This window comes from Euphorbia lathyris, chromosome 5, assembly GCF_963576675.1.
Source record: "Euphorbia lathyris chromosome 5, ddEupLath1.1, whole genome shotgun sequence".
In the NCBI taxonomy this organism is placed as follows: Eukaryota; Viridiplantae; Streptophyta; class Magnoliopsida; order Malpighiales; family Euphorbiaceae; genus Euphorbia; species Euphorbia lathyris.
Window position 1 is genome coordinate 41,985,511 of NC_088914.1, and position 15,075 is coordinate 42,000,585.

Here is a 15,075-nt window from a genome sequence, read left to right on the forward strand (position 1 = left end):
AAGACGTCTTTTAATTATTTTCTGTCTTTATATGATGCATCTGTCTGGATTATTGAATATAGATTCATTATGGATATCGTGTAATCATATCTTCTAGTTAAATTATTATTACTATATTACTTGTTTAAGTTATTACTAGTATATTCAATAATGGAGAATGGGAGATGACTGATGTAACTGGTCATCCTCAATTATTTTTCCACTTTTATACGTAAAGAGTTGCAGCCTTTTTTTGATATTCCTTTCATTGATGATTGGAAACTGAAGAGTCTCCAACTGCATTGACATTTACATATAAATAACTGAAATGGAACTCTCTTCTGTGTTATGTATTCTAAAAAAAACTAATAAACTACTTGAGGAGAATCCACAAATTAGGCGAGACCTATATACCTTCAAGAGAATAAAAAAATGTTTGAAGAACTAATGTCTAAACTTCCTAGGTTGCAATAGTTACTCATTTGTATAATTGTACCCCAGGGAGCTTTGACATCAGTTGAGCAAACATTTATGTATCAAGTTGATTTCATCTTTGCTTTTCTTTTAATTTGCTTATGTTCTTATTTGGGTTATTGATTATTTATTCATTTGGGTTTTGTTTATCTGGTCGAAAGGGGTGCCGACGTATTCTGGATGTCTTGTTCCACTTTGATTCCATGTTAGCATTTAAACATGTTTTCTTTTAATTTGCTTATGTTCTTTTTTGGGTTATTGATTATTTATTCATTTGGGTTTTGTTTATCTGGTCGAAAGGGGTGCCGACGTATTCTGGATGTCTTCTACCACTTTGATTCCATGTTAGCAGTTGAACATGCTCCTTCAATTCCCCTCATAACCAAGGTTCCCATTTTAGGTATTTTTATGTACAACACAATAATCTCAAATAATTTGGTGTTAATCTTAGCAGTAATAGCCCCTTGTCCAGTTGGTAAAACAAATTCCCCTTGAAATAAATGATCATGTGTTTGAGTCCCCTTCTTTTGGCAAATATTATTTTAATTCGAACAAGTATGTATTTTTTATTATTATTATTATTGAAACCTTAATTATAGTTGAATCAATATATGAGAAGACGTCTTCCTATGTCCGTAAATATGCACGTTTGATATGAATGAGTTCCGAATTGCATTTAATGTATTTGTGAAATCAATGCATTCGAAAATAGAGCTATTAATTACTATTAAAACTAATTGATTAACAAACCAATAATATAACAAAATCTAATTAATTTACTACTATTATTATTAGTTTAGGCTAAGGTTACGTGAGGTAAAAAAAATTAATTATTAAATAAATTATTGATTAAATATGACAGTAATTAAATCGTCTTAGTGAATTCGGGGTTAAAAATCAACAGAAATAGCTCCTTGTCATGTTGGTAGAATGAGTCCCCTTGAATCTTATGGTCATGTTCGATTCCCCTTTTCAGCAAATTTCTTTGTTTAAATTTCTTTGTTTATTGATTTTGATTAAATTTGGACAACCATATTGTCAAAGTTGTATGCAACTTTTTAAATATAAGATACTCTGAAGTAATAATAATAAAAAAGGAACCTTAATTGTAATTGAATTAATGTAATATATTTGTAATTGTATGTATGAGGATATTATCACTTTTTATAAACATTACGATGTGTTAAATGACATTAATTGTTCATGGATCAGTTGGTAAAACACATCCTATTGAATTCTTGGGTCACTGTTTCGAATCCCCAAGCAGGCAAATTTTTTTTTCGCCAGAGTTTCCCTCCTTCCTCTTTACGATGTATGTCATGTTTTGAAAAATGAACACTAGTCAATAAAACATAGCATTAACTACATAAAGACATTTATGAATGTCATTAATATGACGTTAAAATAAATGAATTGCTAATTTAATATGGTAAGCATTCGCCAATTAGAAGATGCCTTCATATGTGTTTTAGTTTTGCAGTTATACATGTAAATGCGATCCATGTTGCATTAAATGTATTTCTGAAATCCAAGCAGCATATTTTTATATATAATGTGAATTCGAAATTGAGGTAAGGGAGCAATTATTCACACCAATTAATTTATATTTATAAGTTAAAAAAAACCCTTCGAGATCATGATTATTAATTAATTACGTCAGACGGTTTTAGGTTACGATAAGGTTTCGTGACCTCAAAACTAAAAAAAAAATATTATTAGATGAATATATAACACAATCGTTCAATTAACGAGCTGAGAAACCCTAGGGAGTTTTGTATGGAGCTAGTGATTATTACTTAATTATTACTTGATTATTACGACAAGGTTTCATGACTTCAAATCAAAGTTAAAAAAAATATATTATTATATGAATATAGAACACAATCGTTCGAATAATGAGCTGAGAAACCCTAGGGACTTTTGTATGTAGATCATGATTATTACTTAATTATTCAAACAAAGATACGTTAAGTATGACGGTGTTAGGTTACGATAAGGTTTCATGACCTCAAAATTAAAAAAAAATATTATTAGATAAATGATTGATAAAATAAATATAGAACACAATCGTTCGAATAACGATCTGAGAAACCCTAGGGAGTTTTGTATGGAGATCGTGATTATTACTTAATTAGTCAGACCAAGATATGTCAAGCCCGATGGTGTTAGGTTACGATAAGGTTTCATGACCTCAAAATTAAAATAAAAATATTATTAGATGAATATAAAACATAATCGTTCAATTAACGAGCTGAGAAATCCTAGGGAGTTTTTTATGGAGCTAGTGATTATTACTTAATTATTACAACAAGGTTTCATGACTTCAAATAAAAGTTAAAAAAATATATTATTATATGAATATAGAACACAATCGTTCGAATAATGAGCTGAGAAACCCTAGGGACTTTTGTATGTAGATCGTGATTATTACTTAATTATTCAAACAAAGATACGTTAAGTACGACGGTGTTAGGTTGCGATAAGGTTTCATGACCTCAAAATTAAAAAATATATATTATTAGATAAATGATTGATAAAATAAATATATAACACAATCGTTCGAATAACGATCTGAGAACCCCTAGGGAGTTTTGTATGGAGATCGTGATTATTACTTAATTAGTCAGACCAAGATATGTCAAGCCCGATGGTGTTAGGTTACGATAAGGTTTCATGACCTCAAAATAAAAATAAAAATATTATTAGATGAATATAGAATATAATCGTTCAATTAACGAGCTGAGAAACCCTAGAGAGTTTTTTATGGAGCTAGTGATTATTACTTAATTATTACGACAAGGTTTCATGACTTCAAATAAAAGTTAAAAAAAATATATTATTATATGAATATAGAACACAATCGTTCGAATAATGAGCTGATAAACCCTAGGGACTTTTGTATGTAGATCGTGATTATTACTTAATTATTCAAACCTTTTTTATAGAAGGCAATAAACCTTAATTGCACATGAAATAAAGAAAATATTTTTAAAACAAAAGGAATTAAAAAGTCGTCTTAGATAAATCGGTGTAAGAATAACCAGAAATAGCTCATTGTCCTTATGGTACAATGACTCCCCTTGAATCTTAAGGTCATGTGTTCGATTCCCTTTTTCAGCAAATTTTATAATTTTTTATTTTAATTAAATTTGAACAACCATAATGTCAAAATGTATGCAACTTTTTCCATATGCCGAAATAATAAATATTAATAGAAAAAAAAAAGATTTGAACATTAATTGCAATTGAAACAATCTAATATATTTGTGAGTGTACATATGAAGGTTTCCCTTGTTATATACCGCGCTATATTTTACGACAGTCATTATTCGTAGATCTCTTGGTATAATACGTCCTCATGAATCTGTGTGTCACTGTTTTGAGTCCCCTTGTTGGCAAATTTTTTTTTTCCCAAGTTTCATTATATTTTACTCTTTAGTATAAGACGTCTTCATTTACTAATTAATGAGAACGTTTCATATGGATGCGTTCTGATCAGCATTTAATGTATTTGTGAAATTAATGCATTCGAATTTTGAGGTAAGGGAGCAATTAATTAATAGTAACACCAATTGATTAACAAACCAAGCTAAGAAAACCTAAATAAAATACTACTACTATAATATTTTTAGATTTATTTTTTTAACTTTGAATATGAGGAGGGGATAATATACATTTGATTATTTTTTACATTCACAGTGATTAAATTCCAACTAATTTTTTTTTATAAATCATGATACAAAAAATGTTTGATAAATGTAGAATATAGAACACAATCGTTCAATTAACGAGCTGAGAAACCCTAGGGACTTTTGTATTAGATCGTGATTATTACTTAATTATTCACACAAAGATACGTTAAGTACGACGGTGTTAGGTTACGAGACGGTTTCATGACCTCAAAATTAAAAAAATATATATTATTAGATAAATGATTGATAAAATAAATATAGAACACAATCGTCCGAATAACGAGCTGAGAAACCCTAGGGACTTTTGCATGGAGATCGTGATTATTACTTCATTAGTCACACAAAGATACGTTAAGTCCGACGGTGTTAGGTTACGATAAAGTTTCATGACCTCAAAATTAAAAAAAATATATATTATTAGATAAATGATTGATAAAATAAATATAGAACACAATCGTCCGAATAACGAGCTGAGAAACCCTAGGGACTTTTGTATGGAGATCATGATTATTACTTACTTATTCACACAAAGATACGTTAAGTACGACGGTGTTAGGTTACGATAAGGTTTCATGACCTCAAAATTAAAAAAATATATATATTATTAGATAAATGATTGATAAAATAAATATAGAACACAATCGTCCGAATAACGAGCTGAGAAACCCTAGGGACTTTTGTATGGAGATCATGAATATTACTTCATTATTCACACAAAGATACGTTAAGTACGACGCTGTTAGGTTACGATAAGGTTTCATGACCTAAAAATTAAAAAAAATATATATATTATTAGATAAATGATTGATAAAATAAATATAGAACACAATCATCCAAATAACGAGCTGAGAAACCCTAGGGACTTTTGTATGGAGATCATGATTATTACTTAATTAATACTTTACGATACGTTACGTCGGGTGGTGTCACCTTACGATGAGGTTACACGAGATCTACGATAAAAAAAATATTATTAAACAAAAGGATTGTGAAAAATAATAACAGAACACAATCGTTCGAATAACGAGCTGAGAAACCCTAGAGACTTTTGTATGGAGATCGTGATTATTACTTAATTATTCAAACAAAGATACGTTAAGTACGATGGTGTTAGGTTACGATAAGGTTTCATGACCTCAAAATTAAATATATATATATTATTAGATAAATGATTGATAAAATAAATATAGAACACAATCGTTCGAATAACGATCTGAGAAACCCTAGGGAGTTTTGTATGGAGATCGTGATTATTACTTAATTAATACTTTACGAGCTGATAAACCCTAGGGACTTTTGCATGGAGATCGTGATTATTACTTCATTAGTCACACAAAGATACGTTAAGTCCGACGGTGTTAGGTTACGATAAGGTTTCATGACCTCAAATTTAAAAAAAAACAATATTATTGGATGAATATAAAATACAATCGTTCGAATAACGAGCTGAGAAACCCTAGGAACTTTTGCATGGACCTAGTGATTATTACTTAATTATTCACGTTATGATACGTTATTTAAACCTATGCAAGGAAATAAAACCTTTTTTTATAGAAGGCAATAAGACCTTAATTTCACATGAAAGAAAAATATTATTAAACAAAATGTATTAGAAAGTCATCTTACATAAGTCGCCGTAAACATTAACAGAAATTGCTCCTTGTCCTGATGGTATAGCGACTGACTTTGAATATTATGGTCATGTGTTCGATTCCCCTTTTCAGCAAATTTTGTAATTAATGAATTTAATTAAATTTGAACAACTATAATGTCAAAATGTATGCAACTTTTTTTCATATGAAATAATAATATTAATGGAAAAAAGAATACGAACCTTAATTGCAATTGAATCAATCTAATATCTTTCTAATTGTATGAATTATGGTTTACCTTGTTATGAATTCTGCCGTATTATAAAACAATAATTATTCGTAGATCTCTTGGTATAACACGTCCTCATGAATCTGTGTGTCACTGTTTTGAGTCCCCTTGTTGGCAAATTTTTTTTCCCAAGTTTCATTATATTTTACTCTTTAGTATAAGACGTCTTCATTTACTAATTAATGAGCATGTTTCATATGGATGCGTTCTGATTTGCTTTAATGTATTTGTGAAATTAATGCATTCGAATTTTGAGGTAAGGGAGCAATTAATTAATAGTAACACTAATTGATTAACAAACCAAGATAAGAAAACCTAAATACAATTGATGACTAGTGGAGAATTTCCGATAGGTTTCCGTCTCTGTGGGGGCGTCGTTGGGTTCGACGGGGGGAAGCTCCGATGCCAAAGTCAGTATAGTAGAACAAGAGAGCAAACTGAATCGACAAAGGGTAAGTGAAAAGTGTACCTTGATAGCTCGAGATACTAGCTATATATAGTCATGAAGTTGTAACATTTAGTAACTAGAAAGTCTCCATTAATGCTCCATTAATGGCAGTTACTGGTTCCCTTTAAGCATGTCTGTTTAGGAAATTGATTGCTCATTAATGGTCTTTAGTGCGGGATCGGCTCAGCTGTTTCAATAGCAGATTGGGCGGTTATGGCGATTCGCCTCTTAGGTTCGCCCGCGGATCTCTTGTGGTGAGATATTGGTGATCCGCCTGTCGGATCCCTTTGCTCAATACGCCGTGATACTCCGGTATTTGGTGATCAACACGTGGCCGTTCTTAGGCGAATATCCCTTTTGATCCTTGGGATAATATCACAATGTTATAAAAAATGCTACTACTATAATTAGTTTATCTACAATTATGATTTCCTCCAACCATGCTAGCTCTTTGACTTAAAATTTTTTAATTTTTTTTATTGAATATGAGGAGGGTACAATATACATTTGATTTTTTTTACATGAACTTATATATCGAGTTCTTGACCTCAAATTAAAATAAATAAAGTATTATTAAACAAAATAATTATTAAATAATTATAGAACATAATCATCCAAATAACGAGCTGAGAAACCCTATGGACTTATATATCGAGATCATGATTATAAAGTAATTAGTCACATTACGATACGTTAAGTCCGACAGCGTTATGTTGCAACAAGGTTTAATGACCTCAAATCAAAATTTTTAAAAAATATATTATTAGATAAATAATCGATAAAATAAATATAGAACATAATCGTTCGAATAGCGAGCTGATAAACCCTAGGGACTTTTGTATGGAGATCGTGATTATTACTTAATTAGTCACACCAATATATGTTACGTCCGGTGGCATTAGGTTACGATAAGCTTTTATTACCTCAAAAATTTTTAAAAAATATTATTAGATAAATGATTGATCACAATCGTTCGGATAACGAGCTGAGAAACCCTAAGGACTTTTGCATGGAGATCGTGATTATTACTTAATAAGTCACACCAAGATACGTTAAGTCCGATGGTGTTAGGTTACGATAAGGTTTCATGACCTCAAAATTTTAAAAAAAATATTAGATAAATGATTGATAAAATAAATATAGAACACAATCGATCGGATAACGAGCTGATAGGGACTTTTGCATGGAGATCGTGATTATTACTTCATTAGTCACACAAAGATACGTTAAGTCCGACGGTGTTAGGTTACGATAAGGTTTCATGACCTCAAAATTAAAAAAAAACAATATTATTAGATGAATATAGAATACAATCGTTCGAATAACGAGCTGATAAACCCTAGGGACCTTTGTATAGAGATCGTTTGAATTAATGTAATTAGTCACACCAATATACGTTACGTCCGGTAGCATTAGGTTACGATAAGCTTTCATGACCTCAAGATTTTTAAAAAAATATTATTAGATAAATGATTGATCACAATCGATCGGATAACGAGCTGATAAACCCTAGGGACTTTTGCATGGAGATCATGATTATTACTTCATTAGTCACACAAAGATACGTTAAGTCCGACGGTGTTAGGTTACGATAAGGTTTCATGACCTCAAAATTTTAAAAAAAAACAATATTATTGGATGAATATAAAATACAATCGTTCGAATAACGAGCTGAGAAACCCTATGGAATTTTCCATGGAGCTAGTGATTATTACTTAATTATTCACGTTATGATACGTTATTTAAACCTATGCAAGGAAATAAAACCTTTTTTTATATAGAAGGCAATAAGACATTAATTGCACATGATTATTACTTAATTAATACTTTGAATTCCACACCCTAACTATATTATCTTAAACTTAATTCAATTATTTTGTTTTAATTCTGTTTTAGATGTACTCGTGTATCTTATCTTATACTTCTTAAATGCAACCTAGACAATAATTGTTCCCAGTTTAGCTGTTAATACATACTAATTCTAAGCGTCAGATCACATGTTCGAGTCGCTTGTTTATCAAATCTTTTTTTTCCTAATATTATCTTTTAATTTCACTGAACATACTTTTATGAGTGCAGTTTTTTTATGTGGTGCCATAAATATAAATTCGAAGACGCTTTCTTATTGGTAAATGTGAAAATTTATAAAGTTGTACTCCATTTATAATAATTGTGAAATTAACCACCAACTTTCAAATACTATTTGATTTTTTTGCCTAAATGTAACCAAGAAAAACGAAGAGTCACATTAAAAAAAAGGCTGTAAATAACTTATATATAGGAAGTTGTGCATTTTTTTATTCAATCAATACTTTAGCAATTAAAACTTTCTTATTTTTAAAATAACAAGGAATCAAACCATATACAATACCAAAACATATAGATACATACCTATTCATCCACATAATCCATACATACCTATTTGTAAGAATTCAAAAATGGCTAATGACAAGAAATGACAAAGTTCAGTTGAAAGGAGGGTGTCACCTTTGAGTAGGCGAATCAAAGCAACAGTTAACCGTAAAAGATGTGATTCTCAAATAGATGGAGTTACTAATGAAGCTGTAAACAACAAACTTCAGACAGAAGTTCCTAGAGTTGTGACATTTTCAGATTTTAATTTAAAACACAAAACATCTCCTAAAGAAATACCTTTAATGGAATACATCTTCTCAAATGCAAGTTCCAGGTATAATTTTAAAACTCTTTTTGCAATTTCTTTTTACATTAATCATTGGAGTTGTTATGGTTTTCTAAAAAATGTTTAATTTAATCTAATACAACGAAATTATAGCTCAAACCGATATTTGTTCACTAAGTCGGTTTGATTTTCGTTTTCTCGGACCAAATGAAGAATTGGAAGTTGAGGTATTATTTGTAAATAAATATCTAAAATATTGCATACAAGATATGATGCTGATCTTTTTATATATTAACAGGTTGTTACAATGGTGTCATCAATATTGACAGAACATGCAAGGTCAACCTCAAAAAATGGTGGTAAAATAAACTGGTATCTACCAGCAAGAATTACGGTAGGCTTTTTTTATTATTATTTTTGTTGTGATACACTTACATGTCATTGTTGGTACCAACCTTTTATATTTCTCCAAACACAGAAAGAGCACTTGCCTCAACATAATCTACCATTGTCCAAATCTTGGGAACGTATGAGATATTTCGAGCGCTACATGGGTCTACTTGACGAGTGCAATGAAGTAAGCACCTACATAAATATAAGTTCAAATTTTGTATATAATTCTTATATAAATTCTAATGTAGAAGACGTCTATCAGATTTATATCCCTATTTTACATAAAAATCACTTCATTCTATCCCGGATTATGATTGACAAGGGAGTAGTAGAAGTTTGGGACTCGTTGGCTCGTCCCGACACACCAATATATCATAAGACATTGATTGTTGGAATTGTAAGTTTTATTTGATTTTTAATACTACTTCAGTTCAAAAAACAATTATATCTTCTTATGAAATAATGTATATTAATAAATGTAGTTACGCGCGTTAGACATGGGCTTCAAGGAACAACTAAAAAGCAAACCCGCAAATTACAACTTCGCTAGCTTTGCAATTGTCCGTGGAAGAAATGTTCCTAGACAACCAAATAATTTCGATAGTGGAGTTTTTGTGATTTTATTTATGATCAAGAATTGTCGGGTTGATTCAAGTACTTTTCAGGTAATATTTATAATAGTCATTGAGAATTCATTTTTTTTTAAATACACTACACTTTATTAATTCTATTTTTCTTCCGTTTGTTTTGTAGTTCAACTCCAATGAAGAAAGATGTCGAATAGCTTGGTGGATTGCGAAGTCGGACTATAATAAGAGGAAAACCGAACTATTAGAAAAAGCACAATCGTTTATTTAAATTACAATTTTTATTATGTTTTTTTTGTAAGCTATTGTGCATGAATTACAACGTGCAAATTAATTGGTAGTATGTATAATTGGAATCGTTTTGATATATGTTTTTTTTACTATTTATTCTTAATGCATCACAAATTGCCAAGTCTTATTTCCCCACTACTTAAATAATTCAATTATGTTAAAATAAATACACTTATTTGAAAATAAAAAATATTTAACATAAACATTGTAACGACTCGCTCCGTTCTTTTTAATATGTTAATGAAATATTAGTGAGACTAATAACATTAATAATTTACCCACATCAATTTGTATGTCTTAATTTAGTTTATTTGCATAAATAGGAGGCAAATTAGAGAAACCGTTCTAAAAAGTCGTCTTTATATAAAAGCACAATTTAATATTTCATATTCTTTTTAAAAATATACGTTTAAATAAATATAAATGACTCAAAAAATAAAATGAGATTCAGGGGGTTCAAAACCCCAACCTCTCTCTTGTAATTGAAACAACTCAAACCAACCCATCCAATTCAAATTATTGAAATCGTTCTACATATACTAATATTAGAGGTGTTTTGGGGGGGGGGGGGGGTTACAATATATAATTAATGTCGACACAACTGTCCATTAATAACGTTGGGGCTCGCAAAAATTTGAATTTAAAATAAACACAAACGGTAAATTGGATTACTGTAAACATTTTATCAACAAATTTCATTTCAAATACAATTGTTGAAAGGATATGGAGAGCTCAAAACATCATGCTGATTGTGAAGACCGCAATGTCCAAAATAGTAATGATGGAAGACATGAGGAAGAGACGACCGATGTCAACGAAGATGAGTTGGTTGTAGAAACATGGGCGGATGGAAAATGGATCGAACCAGATATTGAAGAGTGGAATAGCCTGCTCACTTTTCTGGAAATCAACAAAGATCCAATGGATATGCAGTTATCGGACTTCGATAACAAGAGACTTGTAAGTGTTGAACAAGCTGAGTCTTTTTATATGTTATATGCAAAGCTGGTGGGGTTTAGTGTTAGGAAAAAGTTAAAAAGGAAAGACAAAAACAATGATATAGTTGTTAGAAGTTGGGTTTGCTCATGCGAAGGTAAACGAGAACCAAAATATTGTAATACAGAAAATAGGATTCGGGAAGTACGTCCTGTAACAAGATTGATGTGTGCAGCGGAATTCAGAATTAATATCGATAAGGTAAATAAAAATTGGATAGTTAAATGCTTCAATACCAGCCATACACACAAACTAGCAGTATCGAGCGAAAAAATATTTCTGAGGTCTCACGGAAAAATAGATGATCCTACTAAGGAGCAAGCATTTTGAATGAAGAGAGCTGGAATTAATACATTTCAATGTTACAATTACTTTGTAGAAGTAAATGGTAATTGGAAAGATTTAGGATTCCTGAAAAAAACCTGTACAGGGCAATTGCAAAAGATAATTCAAATTTGGATGATACCGACACAAATAGAGCGATGTGTTTACTTGAATCGAAAAAAGGAGCAGATGATAAGTTTTTCTACAAGTATGAGGTAGATGAGGATAGACGACTAAGAAATTTATTTTGGTCTGACGGGAGTTGCCAAATTGATTACAAATTGTTTGGCGATTGTTTGTCTTTTGATGCTACTTACAAGACTAACAAGTATGTTTTCATAAACCCCTTCTTAGTTACAATAAAATCTAATAAGTTTTTACTATTGGATCTCTTCTTTGTATCTGATTCATGATACTCCTTACAGGTACGGAAAACCATTGGTTATTCTACTTGGATCAAACAATCATGACAAGACATGTGTGTTTGGATTTGCACTCCTCCAAGATGAGACATCGGAAAATTATGTTTGGCTATTGGAAACATTTTTAGGGTATATGATGGCAAGATGTCGAAAACAGTACTAACGGACGGTTGCAGATCAATGAGTAAAGCACTAGAAGCTATAATGCCGGGAATTCCACGTCGTATTTTCTCGTGGCACATATTGAAAAATGCAGTTGCACATATTAAAGCCTCAGGTTTCAATACAGATTTTAGAAAGTTTATTTTCAGGTAAAAAATTATATTTATGGTTTTAAGTTTACGATCCCTTTGATACTAATTTCATTACTGGTTTCAATACTGATAACGCGGTTTATATTTTTTTGTAACACACTAGATACTACGAAGAGGCCGAATGGGAGATTAAATGGAATGGGATGGTAAAATAATACAATTTGGAAGCCAATGCATGGATAGAGGCACATTATGCAACTAGAAAGCAGTGGGCAGACACTTTTCTTCGTGGTCATTATTTTGGCGGTGCAAAAGCTACGGGCCGATGCGAGTCAATGAATTCTTTGTTGAAAAAAGACTTGGATAACAGAGTATCATTGTGGAAGTTTTTCAAACACTTTGAGTTTTCTCTGTCAATGTTACACTTCAACGAGATGGAAGAGCACTATAGAACCAATATGACCGAAACATTGCCCAACCAAACTTTGATGCCAAGTGTGGAGGATGATGTTTCTTCAATTTTCACCAGGGAAATTTATAAAAGGATAAAGCGGGAGATGCAACGCTCGGAAAAATATGTTACCATCATAGACCGTGAGGAGAATCAAGCTGTTTGTAATGTAAAACCATTCGGGGGTAAGTGGCAAAGCGCACGGTTACGATTTCCGATGATCGAGCAACAATTCAATGCGATTGCTATTCATTTGAGACGAAAGGAATTCCATGCATACATATTTTTGCATCTATGAAGAGTTTGGAGATACTGAATTTCTCTAATTGTTTGGTGAATCGTCGTTGGCTGAAAGATGCTAAACATTTTGATTATTTAACCAACCATGAGGAAAGAAAGTACCCTCATCCAGAATCAGCTAGAAATTTGAGGTAAGGATCACTTTCAAAGAATTGTGGTATAACTTCATACCTTGCTTCAAAATCAGACAAATCTTTTCAAAGGGCTATGCAAGTTGTATCTGCATTGAATGTGGAATTGTCCAAATACCCTGCAGAGGACGAGACCCAACATCGTCAAAATGCTGAAGGAACGTTTCATGATCCTGTTTTGGACTCCACTGTTAGCAAACCAAGGGGTCGACTTACCGTGGCTAGTACGCTGAAATCAAAGTAGGTTGCTTCTTCATCAAAACCCCAAAACAAAGGCCAGACCAAAAAAAAGAAATACTCCTAACCATTGTAAAACGTGTCGTCGGACTGGTCATGATTCAAGGAATTGTCATAAATTTAAGGATGACGATTTGGAAGAGAACTCTGATAGCAATATTGATTAGTTCATCGAATGTCAATCTTTACTTGTTGTACCTTTTCATTGCTCATTTAATATTAGCTACAACATAATTTAGCAATGTTATATCTCATGGTTGTTATTTTTTTAGTAACTTAAAAAAACAATACAAAAAAAGGATATCTTTCATTTAATTAAACAATTTGCAACTCATACTCAAATCAGAAAGAATTGTGAACAATTGAGTGAGACATATTATATAAAGAGATTACATCGTTAAAATAGTATATAGATTTTATTGATAGTTATACGATTCTGATATATATGGCATAAGAAGACATCTTCTTCATACTTATGTTTCGCATTTCTGCAAAATATGTATACGTCTTCTTGATCATATTCCTCGTTACAAATTGTTGCAGTTTTCATAATTGAAGCATCAACACCTTTATATACCCATAGTTTTATCACTTCCATGTAGACATCTTCTTGATCATACTCCAAATTAACCGAATACATAATTATATAAATCAACTTAAATCCATAAGCTTATCTTCAACTTCATGAACTTGAATGAAGTTACTAATAAAAATGGTGGTCATAATCAGAAACCAAAATCGATTTATGAATCAAAGGAAATCGAAATACCTTCCATGTATTATATTTCGAATCAGAGGTGTTAACGATATATATTTCGAATCAGCTAGAAAAAAATTAACAAGAATGATATGTATTTATTATAACGATATGGATCTCGAATCAATCAGAAAAATTAACATAAAAAGACCGTAAAGAAAGATATGGATTTAGTATCTAGAGTAAGATTAATAAAAAAATTATTATAGAACCAGACACCAGAGGTATAGCGATGGTGACGAAGAAGAATTTAATGTGGTGAGAGAAACCTTTTTAAAAAAAACGTAATAGCCTTTATTAAAAAAACGTAATGGTATTTATCATGGAGAGAGAAATATGTATTTAGGTAACTTGGTAACCTGCTATAGCAGGTCACCTATTGACTCACCATGGGTGGAGACTCACCATTGAAAACTCCTCCATATATATATATATATATATATATATATATATATATATATATATATATATATTTATATAATTAAAACACAAAATGTCATGAATTGTTCCCAATTTTATTAATCAAGATATACTTTGCTTGAAACATTTTATTTAGCATAATTAGAAAGACATACTATAAAGATAATGAAAACAACATTGTTATATAATTACGCACTCACCTTATTGTCCAAAAAGAACCCCTTCCTTTAACCTTACAAGCACCTTATTGTGTCTCCATAGGTGCTAGATCCTCACCTAGAATAACCACAATTAACTTTATGTATTTAATAATTCTAATTCACCACAAAAATGTTGGGGTTTAGTGTCATATAGTCAATTGTTCTAGGATGTAAACCACCTGTAAATGAATTGTTCT